The sequence below is a fragment of the Gracilinanus agilis genome, chromosome 1, assembly GCF_016433145.1.
Source record: "Gracilinanus agilis isolate LMUSP501 chromosome 1, AgileGrace, whole genome shotgun sequence".
NCBI lineage: Eukaryota > Metazoa > Chordata > Mammalia > Didelphimorphia > Didelphidae > Gracilinanus > Gracilinanus agilis.
The window spans coordinates 400311123-400328356 of record NC_058130.1 but is presented as its reverse complement, the minus strand read 5'-3'; the positions used below and the strand labels follow the sequence as shown (position 1 = coordinate 400328356).

Genomic DNA, 17234 nt, shown 5'->3' with positions numbered 1-17234 from the left:
CAAGCAAGAGTTAGGATCTACCAGTCCAGAAAACTACAGCAGGCAAATACTAGAGAGTTTTACTTTTATAATTATATGAGATTGTATGAAGGAAAATTGTAAGAAGGGAAAGAAGCATAATGGAATTTTGTCATCATCCTTGTTGTTGTTGAAATTTTCAATTTAGATTTTTTAAATTACTTCATCACTGGTTATATATTCATTTCCTGGGGTCCTATATCTTGGGTAAACATAATTAAAAGTCATGGATATTAGATTCACATAATTATAAATATGATGCATCATTAAAAGTCCTTTTATTATATAATGTGTGGGGGTAATTAAAAGAAAATTGCTTTTCAAAATTTGTAATCTAATTCTGTAGATATCTAATATACTTCATGGACAGTTGTGAATTAGGGAGATGGAACCTCTACACCAAAAACAGTCTTGGTTCTTTTAGCATTTTGTAGTTAAAAAAAACACACATACAAAAAGCATTCATAAATTATATAAAAATGTATAACCCAGATTGAATTGCCAGCCAGCTCTGGGAGTGGGGAGGGAGACAATTTGGACCATATGACTTTGGAAAAATTATGTGGAAAGTTGTTATTACATGTAACTGGTAAAATATGAATAAAAATAAATTATGTAAAAATTGCCTAATCTTTAGACATAATTAAGATAGCCATGATTGAGAGTGATGCTTTGCCTATAATCTTATTTTATAATGGGAATATCATAAAAATATTCATTTTTATTATGACTCCAAATTTATCACTGTGTCTGAATGGAGTTGTCTCATTAGGTTAGAGTATTTGTGCTATGTGCTTAAACAGCTTAAATAGTTTAAACATATTCCCTTCTGGGAAAAGAATGATTTTTAATAAGTTATTCAAATAAAATTACTCACTAAGATTCTAGTCCTATACTGAAAAGAATATTTTGGATTTCTCTTTTTGTCTTACCCCCTTTCATTTGGTTTATTCTTTGGTGTCTCTTCTCCTCAGATATTACTTTGTAAATAATAAATTCAGAGAAGGAAGGAACCTTAGAGGATATCTAGTCCAACCTTCTCTTCTTTTTTTTTTAGTTATTGAGGGAACTGATGCTCAGGGAACTGAAGAGATGTGCACATGGTCGGTTTGAACCAAAGTCCTTCATTCTAGATCCAAAGCTCCTTCCAGGGTACCAACCAAGGATTTAGGTCTTTTTTACTTGCACTGTTATTAAGATGTTTTGGTTAGTAACATGGGTTTGTGGATTTTGAATGTTCTCAGTTGATACATGAAAACTTATGTGTAAATACATATTTAATATAGAATTTTGAGGCAAAACAGCCAAATGTTATTGTTTTCTCTGATGTTGTTAATTTGATTTTCAGTTTTCTTTAACCCTGGAGACCTAAATATTATATTAAAAATAACTACTAATATTATGACAGTAGTAAGTTAAAAGGTCAATATTAATTCCCAGCAATACTAATATTAGGTTTATTTTCTAGTGTGATCAGGGAAAAAGAAAAGGAATTTATGTTTTAAAATATTTATAACAACTTTTTCTGGTGGCAAAGGATGAAAAATTATTGCCCATCAATTGGGAAATGGCTAAACAAGTGTTTAAACAAAATATAATTGTGATGAGTTATTACTTTGTAATAAGAAACAATGAGCAGAGGAGCAGGTAGGGGGCATAGTAGATAGAGAGAGCCAGGCTTAAAGTCAGGAGGACCTGGGTTCAAAATTGGCCTTAGATATTTCCTAGTTATATGACCCTGGGCAAATCACTTAATTCCATTTGCTTATCCCCTGGTCCTTCTGTCTTGAAGTTATTACTAAGACAGAAAATAATAATTACTTAGAAAAGAAAAGAAATGATAAGCAGGTTAACTTTAAAAAAGGAAAGATCTACATAAAATTATGAAGAGTGAAATGAGCAAAACCAAGAGAACATTGCATACAGCAACAGAAATATTGTTTGAAGAATGACTTGTGTATGTCTACCACCAAAGAAAGAACTGATAAATAGAAACAAGCAGGACATAACTATGTTATATTTACAGATATCTTTTTTGCCAAATGAAGCTGTCTCTAGTATGGGGAGGGGATGGAGAGAAGGAAATACCTGGAAATTTTAATGCAACAAACAAATATATATTTTAAATTTTTCAATAATTGGACAATTTTAGATATGAATCTTTATAGCAGATTATGGTGAAAATAGAAACACATTGATCAAAAATTTAGGAGAACCAGCTTTGAGCCAGGCATGAAGCCCTTCTGGATCTTATTCTTAGAATCAGTAAAATGAGGGAGTTAGATTAAATCATCTCTAAGGAGATCTCCAGATTTAGGACTAAAATGCTAACAGCCAAAAATGTCCTTGACCACTAACACTTTAGGGAACCTCTCCTCACCTTTAATTGGATCCAAATTTCCCTTGCTGGAGTATTGATTCCCTTCTACAGGGCCAGCCTTTACCTTTAGGACCAGGGAGAGTAGACTAGACAACGGCTTACTTGGTATGATTTATAGGATACAAGAATTTCTTCTGTTACTCTTTCAATCAAGCAGTTTGGTTGCTCATTGAATGCTTGTTTTGAGATTTGCTAGTATATCTAGAAAGTTCCTAACAGTGTATAAGTCCTGCTTGGGGCAGATGATGAAGAATTATGAATACATTAGTAGAATGGCTTATCAAGTTAGCAAATATTCAGCAAATGGTTGAATAAAAACTACTTCCATGATTGCATGTCTCATTGAATCTTATATTATCTTAATAAGTGCATGGAAGACATGCTGTTGGTGAAGAACCTTTAAGAATATTGTCTTACTGCTTCAAGTACTTGTAGAAATCAACAAACAGGGCCAATTAGGTAACAGTGGATAGAGTGCCAGGCCTGGTGGGAGGACTTGGGTTCAAATCTGACTTCAGATATTTTTTACTTGTGCGATCCTGGTCTCTTTACCCCAATTGCCTAGCCCTTACTATTCTGCCTAGGAACTGATACTCAATATTGATTCTAAGACAGAAGGTAAGGGTTTAAAAAAATCAACAGAGATACAAAGTTCCATATTCTTATATCTCTTGGTCAGTTATGTGACTATAAAAAGGAATCCTTTAATTTCTTTACTCTAACAGGGGACTATGAACTTAAACTTTTACAAAGTCTTATCTGGAAACTGGCTCCATTCTGATCTTGTGTATAGACACTTGAGGAGAGTAGGAAACCTCTTCTGAATTCAGGGAAAATTGTACCTGTTCACTCTCCCCCTCCCAACTTGAAAAGTCCCTAAACTTTTCTTCGAATTAGAAATCAGATTATCTAATGTTGTATTGTTTCTTTTTATTTAATTGGTCTTATCTGATTCATTGTTTTTAATATTTAAAAAAAATCTGTCTCTCCTGGATTCAGAGTCTAGCCCTAAACTGAGGAAGGGACATGGTCCCAATTTGTTAGACAGTTTGGTATGGATTGCTCAATAAATCAATATGTTTGTAATAGTGAACCTTTGTTTCCTTAGCTGTTTCATCTTTCGCCTGTACATAATCTAAACATTAAAATTAAATAACATTTGAAAATCCTTTTTTCTATTTTAAGCATTTTTGCTGGCTACCAGTATGCGTAGAATGTTCTCCTTTGTCTTAATCTCTACCTCCTGGCAAAGCTTGCTGGCTTTCTTCAAATCTCAGTTGAATTTCTACCTTTCTGGGGCAGCTAAGGGGTTCATTGGATTGAGAGCCAGGCCTCAAGATTGGAGATCCTGGGTTCAAATGTGACCTCAAACACTTCCTACCTGTGTGATTCTGGCAAATCACTTAACCCTATTTGCCTACTTCTTGTGGTTCCTTTGTCTGGGAGCCAATGCACAGTATTGATTCTAAGGGTAAGGGTTTAAAAAAACAAAACTATATGCACCCCAAAAATGCATTCATCATTTTTTAAAAAGGATATTTGTTTTTATTTTGATAATATAGTACCAACATTGAGCATTTGATTTGACCAGAGTTTTGTCATCTCTTAAAGATGATTTTGTTTACATTATTGCTTGTTCTTTTGGCTTTGCTTTTTTTATCCTGCATTAGTTCATACAAGTCTTCCCATAACTCTCTGAATTCTTCCCATCTGTCATTCCTTATGATATAGTACTATTTTACTATCTTTGTATGCTACAATTTATTCAGCACTTCCCTAATTATTGTGCTTATGTATCATTTCCTTCTTTTTGGCATCATAAATAAAGCTACTGTAAACATTTTTTTGTTTAGGATTCTTTTGTTGCTGTTGCTAGCTTCTGGAATATAGCTCAGGAGTAGAATCTCTAGTTCAAAGAATAGGAACAATTTAGCAACATTCTTTGCATAATTCCAAATTGTTTGCCAAATGGTTGGGCCAGAGGAGAGCCCCACCAGGAAGTAAATTAGTGTTCCTAGTCTTCCCATTGGCCTCCAATAATGTTTTCCCATCTTTGCTCATTTGGATCAGTCCTAGTTTGATTGATGCAAGGTAATAACACTGAATTCTTCTCCTTTGTACTTCTGTGATTATTAGTTATTTAAAATATTTAATTCAATCTAACCATTCTGGAAGACAATTTGGAACTATGCCCAAAAGGCTTTAAAAGACTGCCTACTCTTTGATTCAGTCATAACACTGCTGGGTTTGTACCCCAAAGAGATAATAAGGAAAAGATTTGTACAAAACACTTATAGCTGTGCTCTTTGTGGTGGCAAAAAATTGGAAAATGAGGGGATGTCCATTGATTGGGCAATGGCTGCACAAATTATGATATCTGTTGGCGATGGAATACTATTGTGCTAAAAGGAATAATGAACTGGAGGAATTCCATGTGAACTGGAACGACCTCCAGGAATTGATGCAGAACAAAAGGAGCAGAACCAGGAGAACCTTATACACAGAGACAGATATACTGTGGCACAATCGAATGTCATGGACTTCTCTACTAGCAGCAATGAAATGATCTGGGACAATTCTGAGGGACTGATGAGAAAGAAAGCTATTCATATCCAGAGAAAGAACTGTGGGAGTAGAAACACAGAAGAAAAACATACTATTGATCACATGGTTCATTGGGGATATGATTGGGGATGTAGACTAAATGGTGACCCTAATGCAAATATTAATAATGTGGAAATAGGTCTTGATCAATGACACATGTAAAACCCAGTGGAATTTGCTCATTGGCTATGGGAGGGGGATTGAAAGAGGGGAGGGAAAAAACATGAATCATGTAACCATGGGCAAATATTCAAAATGAATTAATTTTAGATTTATTTAAAAAAATAAAATAAAATATTTAATTCAAGAAGTATTAATTGAGTTTCTACTATGGAGAAGAGAGAGTTAGTATGTTTTCATGGTCTAGAGCAGTGATGGGCAAACTTTTTAAAGAGGGGACCAAAGGAAAGGAAATGCTTATCTGTCAGTCTGTTTCTAAGGCAACTCTTTTGAAGTTTCATTGTATTGTATCCTACTCATTGTATTTGTCAGATTAGGAATAATGTCCCCCAGGGGGATAGAACATTTCAGGGGGCCTGCATCTGGCCTGCAGGCCGTAGTTTGCCCATCACTGCTCTAGAGTATTGGGCTTGGAGTCAGAAGGTCCCAGATTTGAATCCTGCTTCTGAAATTCATTAGGTTTGAGTTGTTTGAGATGGAGTCTGAATTTCTTTGCTTCTCAGGGTTTATCTAGTATGGTGTTGGTGAATTATCATTTGTACTGGTGGAGGAGTTCCCACATCAGGTTTTCTTTGTGCTATTAAAATCACATGAGGTGGCTGGGTGGCTCAGTGGATAGAGATCCAGGCCTAGAGACAGGAGGACCTAGGTTACAATCTGGCCTCAGATACTTCCTGGCTCTGTGACCTTGGGCAAGTCACTTAATCCCATTGCCTAGCCCTTACCATTCCTCTGCCTTGGAACCAATACTTAGTCTTGATTCTAAGACAGAAGGTAAGTATTTTTTAAAAAAGAAAAAGAAAAGCATATATCATTGTGCCAGTAGCCATCAAACCCACTTTGTCTGACATGGTTTCAGGTAGGATCCTGGGACTGCAAAAGCAGCCTCAGGGAGGATGGAAATACCCACTCAGATTCCCCTGTGGGACCCCTCTCTTACTAACACACTCTTATATGTATAATACAGATATTCCCCTAAAAGTCACTTCATAACAACCCAGTAAATAATGAATTAATACTAAAGATTTTAAAAATCTAACAAAACTGTACTTAGATTTTTCCGTTCCCATACACAGAAGCTTACATAATGGGAAATTAAGAAATTACAAGCCTCCCTGATTTCAGTATGTCGGAATGAAATGGATGAAAAATAGAGAAATTGTTCCATGAAAGGACTGGTACATCCCAGCCTAGGAAACATGTCAAACATATCTTTGAAAAATATTGAAAGTTCCTGGAGAATGAAAAGTTGTTAGTAACAAAGTTAATGTATGACTTATTCATTATCTCCAAGAAAAGATGTATGTTGAAAATGAATTTCCATGTCAACCATATGTGTAATCTTAAGGTGTATAAAAATAAACTTTACTTGAACCAGAGCAGAGCAGATTTTCTGCTTTACCTGGCAACAGGTAAAAACATTATCTGTTTCTCATTTTCCTTTCTTCTCTCACCAACACCGTTCTCCTCTGAGAATTCCCTGGACCAACGGGAGCTGGACTCCTGCATCATTGTATAGCCATGTACAATGGAGAAAGCACTGTACTAGAACCAGATTCAGAAATAAATAGTTTCCATTCTTGGGGAGCTTCCAGGCAGCAGCTATGTATTTATACAAACACACAAATATCTTTAATACTAAATTAGAAGGTGTTAAGTGCCACATATGAGAGTGGGAGTGAGAGTGTGAAGAGGCAGCATGGGGTAGTAGAAATGACAATGGAGTCTGGGAGCTGGAGGACTTAAGTTCTAATCCCATCTCAGTTTTCCCCTAAAAATCTGTCTTTTTCCTTCTCTAGAAATTTACTAAATTGAGAGGGGCAGCTAGGTGGCTTGGTGGTTTGAGAGCTAGACCTAAAGATGGATAAACCTGCCTTCAGACATTTCCTAACCGTGTGACCCTGGGAAAGTCACTTAACCCCCATTACCTAGCCCTTACTGCTCTTCTGCCTTAGGACCAATACACAGTATTGATTCTAAAACAAAAGGTAAGGGTTTAAAAAAAAAAAGAAAATTACTCAGTTGGGTGAAATTGTCTTTGAGGTCCTTTCCAGGTCTAAGTGAAGTTGTTAGACTCACTGTTCTATACCTAGAAACTGATTCATGACTCAATTGTAAAGATATTTCTCACAGAGATTTTTTTTCATGGAAAATTACTCTGCTGTGTCACCTTGATGACCATCTTCGAGGTCAGATGAATCTCTTGTGTCTTTTTCAGCTTCTGGCTTACAAGATAACCAAGAAGAGAAGGAACAATGGGTGTGCCAAGAAGGGCTGAGGCCATGTGCAGCACCAACTGTAACAGCTGGGTGCCCAAGGAAGTTCATAGTCCGCAACATCATGGAGGCTGTAGCCTTGAGGGACATCTCCAAGGTCAGCGTCTTTGATGCCTACATGCTGCCCAAACTGTATGTGGAACCACATTTTGTGTGAGCTGCGCGATCTACAGCAAAGTAGTGAGGAATCGATCCTGGGAGGCAAGAAAGGATGGGACACCCCTACCCCACTTCAGACCTACAGTTGCTGCCCCCAGACCCCCTCCAAAGCTATGTAAAGAGCTATCTGCCCATCAAGATCCCAGAACCACTCAGAGGAAAATAAAATGGTTGGTTTAAAAAAAAGAAAAAAAAAGATGAATCTCTTGTAATTAAGAGAATATTTCTCCAAGAGAGACACTAGACTTAGAGGGGTACCCCCAAAGGGGCTCTGCAAAGCAAAAATAAGTTAAGCCTTCTAATTTGCAGAATTGTAAGTCAAAATCTGGCACCTGAGAAAAATTTCCCCTGAACTGAGGGTGCAGAATGGATGGGAAGGGTGGTTCTAAGACTGTCCTGTGAAGTGTTCAAGTAAAATAGATAGATGGCATGAGGAGTCAGAAAGCTGAAAAGATGAAATCACATGTATTCATGGAGAAGGGGGTCAGAAATAAGGTAGAAAGGACTCTAAGCTGGGTACTGGATCATTGTGAAGGGTGAAGAGTGACCTGAAGGTTGGTCAATAAAAACCTGAAAATTGAAGGTTTGTAAATGATAGCAACAAGGACTTTTTGGAAAAGCAGAGTGAATCTGAAAGGATGAGAGGTGATTTCTGAGTGATAGTGGCAAAGAGGAGAGGCTTTTTTCAGCTTCCCCCTCTGTAATAGCTTTTAAGGACGAATTTAAAACTCAATGAAAGGGCAGCTGGGTGGCTCAGGGGATAGATAGCCAGAAATGGAGACAGGAGCTTTTGGGTTCAAATCTGGCTTCAGTCACTTCCTAGCTGTGTGACCCTGGGCAAGTCACTTAACCTCCATTGCCTAGCCCTTACCTTTTTTCTGCCTTGGAAGCAATATACAGTATAGATTCTAAGACTGAAGTAGGGGTTTAAAAAAAAAATTATTCAAAGAGTATAGGACAGAATATTCACTCATTCCTAGTTGTTATTTGCTCTATTTAACAGCAGAGGGCACAAGCTCTCTGTGGCTCTCAGAGATCTAGGTTCTCTATCCCCTTTCTCCTTTCTTGGCTTTTCTTGGTTATTTCAAATCCAGCTTCAGATGATTACTACCTGTGTGACCCTGGACAATTCACTTTTTTATTTGAAGCAGAGCCTTTAATAATAGTGCTTATTCAGAGATTTGAGGGTTTTTAAACTATAAGAAAACCATACTCTCTTACCCAATGATCCCAATGCTTGGCCTATTAAATGCCAAGAAAGTTAAGAACTAAAATAAAATTCTAATAAGTAACAAGTACTTATAGCAACATTCTTTGAGGTAGCAAAGAGCTGGAAAAAAAATGTTTACCCTTCAATTACTATGTAGTAAGAAATGAATATGAGGAATTCAAAGAAACATGGAGAGATTCATAGGAACTGATGGGGTGGGGAAAAAGCCAAACTTTGAGAACAACAAAACAATGATTACATCTAAGGTAACCATATCAATTTTTGAATAATTATTAGGAAATTCTTTCTTATGCTATACTGAAATTTGCTCACAATTTATACCACTTGGTCTTAGTGTTGCCCTTTGTAACCAAACAAAACTAAACTTAATCACTCTTTCATGTGATGATCCTTAACAGGTCTGAAGACAGGAATCTTGAGAAGTAGCTAGTTGGCACGGTGGAAAGAGTCCCAGCTAGACCTAGAGTTGGGAAGGACCTGGGTTCAAATCTGAATTCAGATACTTCCTAGCTGTGTAACCTTGGGCAAGTCACTTAACTCCAATTGCCCAGGCCTTGTGCCTCTTCTGCCTTAGAACAGACTGATTCTAAAATAGAAAGTAAAGGTTTAAAAAAAACAACAACACCCAAAACACGGGTATCATATCACCTCCTTCTGGCTAGTCTTTCTTCTCTAGATTTTCATGCCACTGCTTTCTCCTTCTCCTCCTACCTGACTGTTTTTTTTTTCCTTCTAAGTTTATTTTCTGTATCTTTATCTGGGTCAGGTCTGTTAACTATGGGTGTGCCTCAAGGCTCTGTCCTTATTTTTTTTAATCTATACTTTTTTCTGCTGAGCCACAGACACACATCTCCAGTTGCTTCTTGGACATCTTCAACTTTATGTCATAGGCATCTCAAATTCAACATGTCCAAAATAGAACTTATCTCCCTTAGGGGGAGAAATCCGTCTCCTTTGAGAACATCTTTTTATTTAAAAGGGCACCAGCTCTCAATTGGCTCAGCTTCTAAGCCTTAGTGCAATGATTCCCAAACTTCTTTGGCCTACCGCCCCCTTTCCAGAAAAAATATTACTTAGCACCCCGGAAATTAAATTTTTTTAAAATTTTAATAGCAATTAATAGGAAAGATAAATGCACCTGTGGCCATCACTGTCTCCCTGGATCGCTATAGCACCCACCAGGGGGCGGTGGCACCCACTTTGGGAATCACTGCCTTAGTGTCTTCCTCTACTTCTCACTCACACTTAACCCACAAAACCAAACCATTGCCAAATCTTGTCATTTCTCTGTCCCCTTCCCTCCATTCATACATCTACAATTCAAGTTTAGACCCTCATTAATTCTTGTCTGGACTGCTTCAATAGTTTTTCAGTTTGTCTCCTTTCTTCAAGTCTCTCCCTACAGTAAAGTCTGATCAGCTGCAAAGTGTTTTTTCCACTGTATATATCTGACCATGTTACTCTTCTCTACTCAATGAGCCCTGTACCCTCTAGGATAGAAAAAACTCAGTCTGGCATTTAAAGCTCCTTGTAACCTGGCCCCTTCCTACCTTCCAGCATCGTATACCTTTGTCCCTTTGAAATACTTATATCCATGAAAATATTTCCTCCTCCTGTGGTTTGCCGAGGAAAGGATCCATAAATGTGGATGCTTCACGTATCAGATTTTTGGGTTAACTTCTTATATTCTTTTAAAAAATTCCTATATAGATAGTACTTGGGAGGAATACAAGAGAAACATAGGCAATGCAAAAGCAAAAGATATCAATAAAATCTATTTTTAAATACAAAAAACAAACAAACACTTATATCTAGCTCCCCTGGTTAAATTACTCGTGATCCTTTGAACCTTTTTGTCTGTGCATCCTCCATGCCTGGAATTCACTGCCTTTTCATCTCTGCCTCCCAACTTCCTTCAAGTCTCATAGCATATCTCATTTCTGTGAAGCTTTTTCTAGTTTCCCTAAGATTAGCTAATAGCCACCATTTATATGGCACTAACATATATATCTCTTGCTTTATGGTTTTCAAAATTCTTTACAAATATTATCTCACTTAATCCTCAAGGTAACACTGAGGAAGAAGTGCTATCAATATCCCTATTTTATCATGAGGAAACTGAAGTATGCAAAGGTAAAGTAAGTTACTCAGAATAACAAAGCTAGTTATTATCTGAGGTCAAATTTGAACTCAAGTTTTCCTCATTCTTTGTTCTCTGAGTCATCTAGCTGCCTCTGCCTCCATCTCTCATCTACTCTGTTGAGAGGACCTGAATTCAAATCTGGCCTCAGACACTTCCTAGATATGTACATATTTTCTCCCCATTAGAATGTAAACTCCTTACTAGCTGATTGTTTTTTGCCTTTCTTTGTATCCTGTGTGTCAGTCAAATAGGTGACACAGTGGATGTTGGGCCTACAGTCAGGAAGACCTGAGTTTAAATCTAGCTTCAGACACTTTGAGCAAGTCACTTAACCTTCTTTGCCTCAGTTTCCTCATCTTACATTAGCTAGAGAAGGAAATGGAAAACCCTTCAATATCTCTTAAAAGACCTCTTCTCCTTGAAAAAAAAAATGAAAAGCTCAAATGGTGTGATGAAATGTTTGACATGACTGAATAACAAGAAAAATATTCTAAGCAATTAATACATGGTGTTTAGCACATAGTAGCTGCCTAATAGTGCTAGTTCATTGTCTGACTTGAATTATCTGTATCATATCTGATTCAAATTTTTTTTAAACTTTAATAGCAATTAATAGGAAAGATAAATGCACCTGATTACCTCTTTTATTTTCTCCTTTAGGGAGAGTCAGGCTTAAGCCATAACATTTATTGTTATTAGCATGGTCCTCAGAACATCAAGCAGGAGTTTGTAATGGAGAAAATAAGTATGGAAAAGAGGGACCTAATTACCCTATTTGGAGAAAAACTCCAAACCACCCAAAACCACATGGCAAGGCACAGGACAGGAAAAGACTGGTAACCTAGCCTCTGTGCTCCTAGGAATGGTTCTTTAATACTAAAAAATAAAAAGTAATCAGTGAAATATGGCTTGCATGACAGGAAGCAGGTTGCCTCCTTGATGATGGCCATTTTGTCCTAGCTTCTCTTCTTCCAAAAGCTATTTAATTTCCCTCAGGATGATCCTAACTCTTTATAACCCCTTCATCTCTTCCTCCTCCTGCTAATGCTGCTAGCATGTCCCAAGTGAATTCTTGTCCCCTTAGATATGCCAAGGAGAAGGTGATGGGACAGAGCAATGAGGTAGGAGAAGTGTATAATGACGGCATTGGATTATATCCTCTCTAAGGTTCCTACAGGTTTAAGTTCTATGATTATGTGATCTGAGAACTTCAGTCATTGGTATCTGGCCCTATAAAAGTTAAAAAGTTAAAAGTCTAAAAATGAATGCCAGCCCTTTTCCTTAGAGCAGTGATTCCCAAAGTGGGCACCGCCACCCCCTGGTGGGTGCTGCAGTGATCCAGGGGTGCGGTGATGGCCACAGGTGCATTTATCTTTCCTATTAATTGCTATTAAAATTTAAAAAATTTAATTTCCAGGGGGCTAAGTAATATTTTTTCTGGAAAGGGGGTGGTAGGCCAAAAAAGTTTGGGAATCACTGCCTTAGACCAAAATCTCATTACTTCCTTCAGTTTTTCTGCAGATGACATGGTTTTGAATCTCCTCACCATGTTGCTCACTCCCTTCTAAACACACAGCTATTGTTCAGTAGTTTTTCAGTTGTTTTCAGCTCTTTGTGACCCCATTTGGAATTTTCTTGGCAAAGATTCTGTAGTGGTTTGCCATTTCCTTCTCTAGCTCATTTTACAGATGAAAAAACTGAGGCAAACAAGGTTAAGTGACTTTTAGAGTCATACAGCTGGCAAATGTCTGAGATGAGATTTGAAATCAGGAAGAAGAGTCCTGACTCCAGGCTCAGGTCTCTTTCCACTATACCATCTAGCTGTTAGTTAATTGTAAAATAGGTAGTTGGTGGCACAGCTAGGGTTAGAATCCAATTCTCTAGACTCTTCTCCTAGAGTTCTTTCCTGTTTTAAGTTATTCCGGAATCTGTGTCCAATCCATATTTTTCTTTTGGACTTTGGGTGTGTTTCCTCTGCTTTCACTTTCCCCTTCTGTGTCTGCACCTTGCACTTTGTCTTTATAAAAATTCTTTAGAGTTAGGTGTTTTGGTTTTTGTTGTTGTTGTTGTTGTTGTTGTTGTTGTTGTTGTTGTTTGCTCATTTTTCCTATCTAATTATAGGTAAGCAGGGAGGGATAATGTGTTGGTATGAGAAATGAGAGCTCAGAGAGCCCCTCTCCCTGCTGATTCAGTTGGCCCTTGTGATGCTGATAGCTTAAAGACGTGCTTCAGGCTTAGGTGTAAGCTTTTGATCTCACTCTGATCTTGATCAGGTTAGAGACTGATCAAATTTTAGCCTCAGGCTTAGGCTCAAGTTTTTGGTCTCACTGTGTACTTGATCAAATCAGGCACAACCTTGATTGTCCTGTCTTGGAGTTGCCCTAAGCTTTAGGCAAAAGATCAGTACTCAGTACTTAGTACTATCATCCACCTCAACTTGTGAATTAAGTCCTTGTCCCAAGCCCAGTATAGAATTCCCTGGGATGGGGTTCTGGACTTCTCTACAGGTTTGAAATTTCTTTCTTTTTTCAAGATTTATTAAACAATGAATGACTCTTTTTTATCATTTATTAATATTTATATTTTAGAAAAGTTAACATGGTTACATGATTTATGCTCTTACTTTCCCCTTCACCCCCCCGACATCTCCCCCTCCCCTGGATGATATGCATTTCCACTGGTTTTAACAAGTGTCATTAATCAAGACCTATTTCCAAATTGTTGATAGTTGCATTGGTGTGGTAGTTTCGATCCCCAATCATGTCCTCATCAACCCATGTATTCAAGCACTTGATTTTCTTCTGTGTTTCCTCTCCTGCAGTTCTTCTTCTTCCTCTGAATGTGGGTAGCATTCTTTACCATAAGTCCCTCAGAATTGTCCTGTGTCAATGCATTGCTGCTAGTACAGAAGTCTATTACATTCTATTTTACCACAGTATATCAGTCTCTGTGTACAATGTTCTTCTGGCTCTGCTCCTTTCACTCTGCATCAATTCCTGGAGGTCTTTCTAATTCACATGGAATTACTCCAGTTTATTATTCCTTGGAGCACAATAGTATTCCATCACCAGCATATACCACAGTTTGTTCAGCCATTCCCCAATTGAAGGACATCCCCTCATTTTCCAGTTTTTTGTCACCACAAAAAGTGCAGCTATAAATATTTTCATAGAAGTCTGTTTATCTATGATCTCTTTGGGGTATAAACCCAACAATGGTATGGCTGGATCAAAGGGCAGGCATTCTTTTATAGCCCTTTGAGCATAATTCCAAACTGCCATCCAGAATGGTTGGATCAGTTCACAACTCCACCAGCAATGCATTAATGTTGGTCCAATTTGGCCACATCCCCTCCAACATTCATTACTCTCCCCTTCTTTCATTTTAGCCATTCTGCTAGGTGTGAGGTGATACCTCAGAGTTGTTTTGATTTGCATTTCTCTAATTATTAGAGATTTAGAACACTTTCTCATGTGCTTATTGATAGTTTTGATTTCTTTATCTGAAAATTGCCTATTCATTTCTCTTGCCCATTTATCAATTGGGGAATGGCTTGATTTTTTATACAATTGATTGATTTAACTCCTTGTATATTTGAGTAATTAGACCCTTGTCAGAGTTTTTTGTTATAAAGATTTTTTCCCAATTTGTTGTTTTCCTTCTGATCTTGGCTACATTGTTTTGGTTTGTACAAAAGCTTTTTAGTTTTATATAATCAAAATAATTTATTTTACATTTTGTAATTTTCTCTAACTCTTGCTTGGTTTTAAAATCTTTCCTTTCCCAGAGATCTGGCAAGTATACTATTCTGTGTTCACTTAACTTACTTATAGTTTCCCTCTTTATATTCAAGTCATTCACCCATTCTGAATTTATCTTGGTGTAGGGTGTGAGGTGTTGATCTAAACCTAATCTCTCCCATATTGTTTTCCAAATTTCCCAACAGTTTTTGTCAAATAGTGGATTTTTGTCCCCAAAATTGGGCTCTTTGGGTTTATCATATACTGTCTTGCTGATGTCACTTACCCCAAGTCTTTTCCACTGATCCTCCCTTCGGTCTCTTAGCCAGTATCATATTGTTTTGATGACTGCTGCTTTGTAGTATAATTTAATATCTGGTACTGCTAGACCACCTTCCTTCACATTTTTTTTTTCATTATTTCCCTTGATATTCTTGATCTTTTTTTATTCCAAATGAAATTTGTTATAGTTTTTTCTAATTCAGTGAAAAAGTTTTTGGTACTTTGATAGGTATGGTGCTAAATAGGTAAATTAATTTAGGTAGAATGGTCATTTTTATTATGTTAGCTCGTCCTACCCATGAGCAATCAATGTTTTTCCAATTGTTTAGCTCTAGTTTTATTTGTTTGGAAAGTGTTTTGTAGTTGTTTTCATATAATTGCTGTTTGTTTTGGTAGATAGATTCCTAAGTATTTTATATTAACTAGGGTGATTTTAAATGGTGTTTCTCTTTCTATCTCTTGCTGCTGTGATGTGTTGGAAATATATAGAAATACTGATGATTTATGTGCATTTATTTTGAATCCTGCAACTTTGCTAAAGTTGTTGATTATTTCTACAAGCTTCTTAGTTGATTCTCTAGGATTTTTTAAGTAGACCATCATATCATCTGCAAAGAGTGATAGCTTAGTCTCCTCATTGCCTATTTTAATACCCTCAATTTCTTTTTCTTCTCTAATTGCTACTGCTAGTGTTTCTAGTACAATATTGAATAATAGAGAAGATAATGGGCATCCTTGTTTTACTCCTGATCTTATTGGGAAGGCTTCTAATTTATCCCCATTGCATATGATGTTTGTTGATGGTTTTAGGTATATACTGTTTATTGTTTTTAGGAAAGGTCCTTCTATTCCTATACTTTCCAGGGTTTTCAATAGGAATGGGTGCTGTATTTTTTCAAAGGCTTTTTCAGCATCTATTGAGATAATCATGTGATTTTTGTTTGTTAGATTGTTGATATAGTCAATAATGTGGATGGTTTTCCTAATGTTGAACCATCCTTGGGTTCCTGGTATAAAACCCACCTGATCATGGTGGTCTTTTAGAGTGGAGGCTGCCAGATCCTGTGTGATCCTGATTGGTGCTCCTTGATATCTGAATTGTCTCTTTCTGGCTTCTTGTAAAATTTTTTCTTTTACTTGGAAACTCTTGAATTTGGCTATTTTATTCCTGGGTGTTGCCTTTTCTGGGTCTAGTGTAGAGGGTGATCTATGGATGCTTTAATGTCTATATTGCCCCCTTGTTGTAGAACTTCAGGGCAATTTTGCTGAATAATTTCTTTTAGTATGGAGTCTAAATTTCTATTAATTTCTGCTTTTTCAGGATGACCAATGATTTTCAGATTGTCTCTTCTAGACCTGTTTTCTTGATCTGTCAGTTTCTCATTGAGATATTTCATGTTTCCTTCTATTTTATCAGTCTTTTGACTTTGTTTTATTTGTTCTTGCTGTCTTAATAGATCATTGGCTTCTACTTGCCCATTTCTTGTCTTTAGAGACTGGTTTTCTGCTATAAGCTTTGATATTCCATTTCAGTTTGGTCTGACCTGTTTTCCAGCTGTTTGATTTTGGTCTCCAATTTGCTTATTAATTCTTTTGATTTAGGGGCACCTTTTTCTAATTGCCCAGTTCTAGCCTTTAGAGACTGGTTTTCTTCTACAATCTTTTGGTTTTCCTTTTCAATCTGGTCATTTCTGGTCTTTGATTTATTTGCCTCACTTTCCAATTGTGAAATTCTGCCTTTTAAACTGTTATTTTCTTGCCAGATCTCTTCCATCTTTCTCATGATCTCAGATTTGAACTCTTCAAGACCTTGCGACCCATTTTCATTGTTTTGGGAATGTTTGGATTGTTTGTTCTCCTCTGCTGTTTCCTCTGTTGTCTGGATTTTTTTGTGTAAAAGTTGTCATGTGTTAAAGGTTTTTTCTTCTTCATCTTTCTCTTCTGGTTTTCCTGATGATTCTGGCTTGCCATTGTAAGCCGAGTTCCCTCTCAGCTTTATGCTCACGCCCAGGATCTGTCTGTGCTCTTTAGACTCCTGAGATCTCAAGCCTAGTTGTTCTGGGACAAGCCTCCTAGTGGTCTCCTTGCTTGTTCTTCTGCCTGAAGCTCCTTTAACAGTCTATGGGAACTGCTTCCATAGTCAAGCACCTCTCTGCACTGGGTCCCCACTCAAGGTCCTCTCCTGCACTCAGAATCAGCCCCTTAGTCCGCGCCTTAGTCC

General features: G+C 37.1%; 1 pseudogene; it reads left to right on the top strand.

Annotated features, from left to right (window-relative positions):
* Window positions 1–7376: 7376 nt before the first annotated feature.
* On the top strand, window positions 7377–11667 carry LOC123252178 (annotated as a pseudogene).
* Window positions 11668–17234: the final 5567 nt, after the last annotated feature.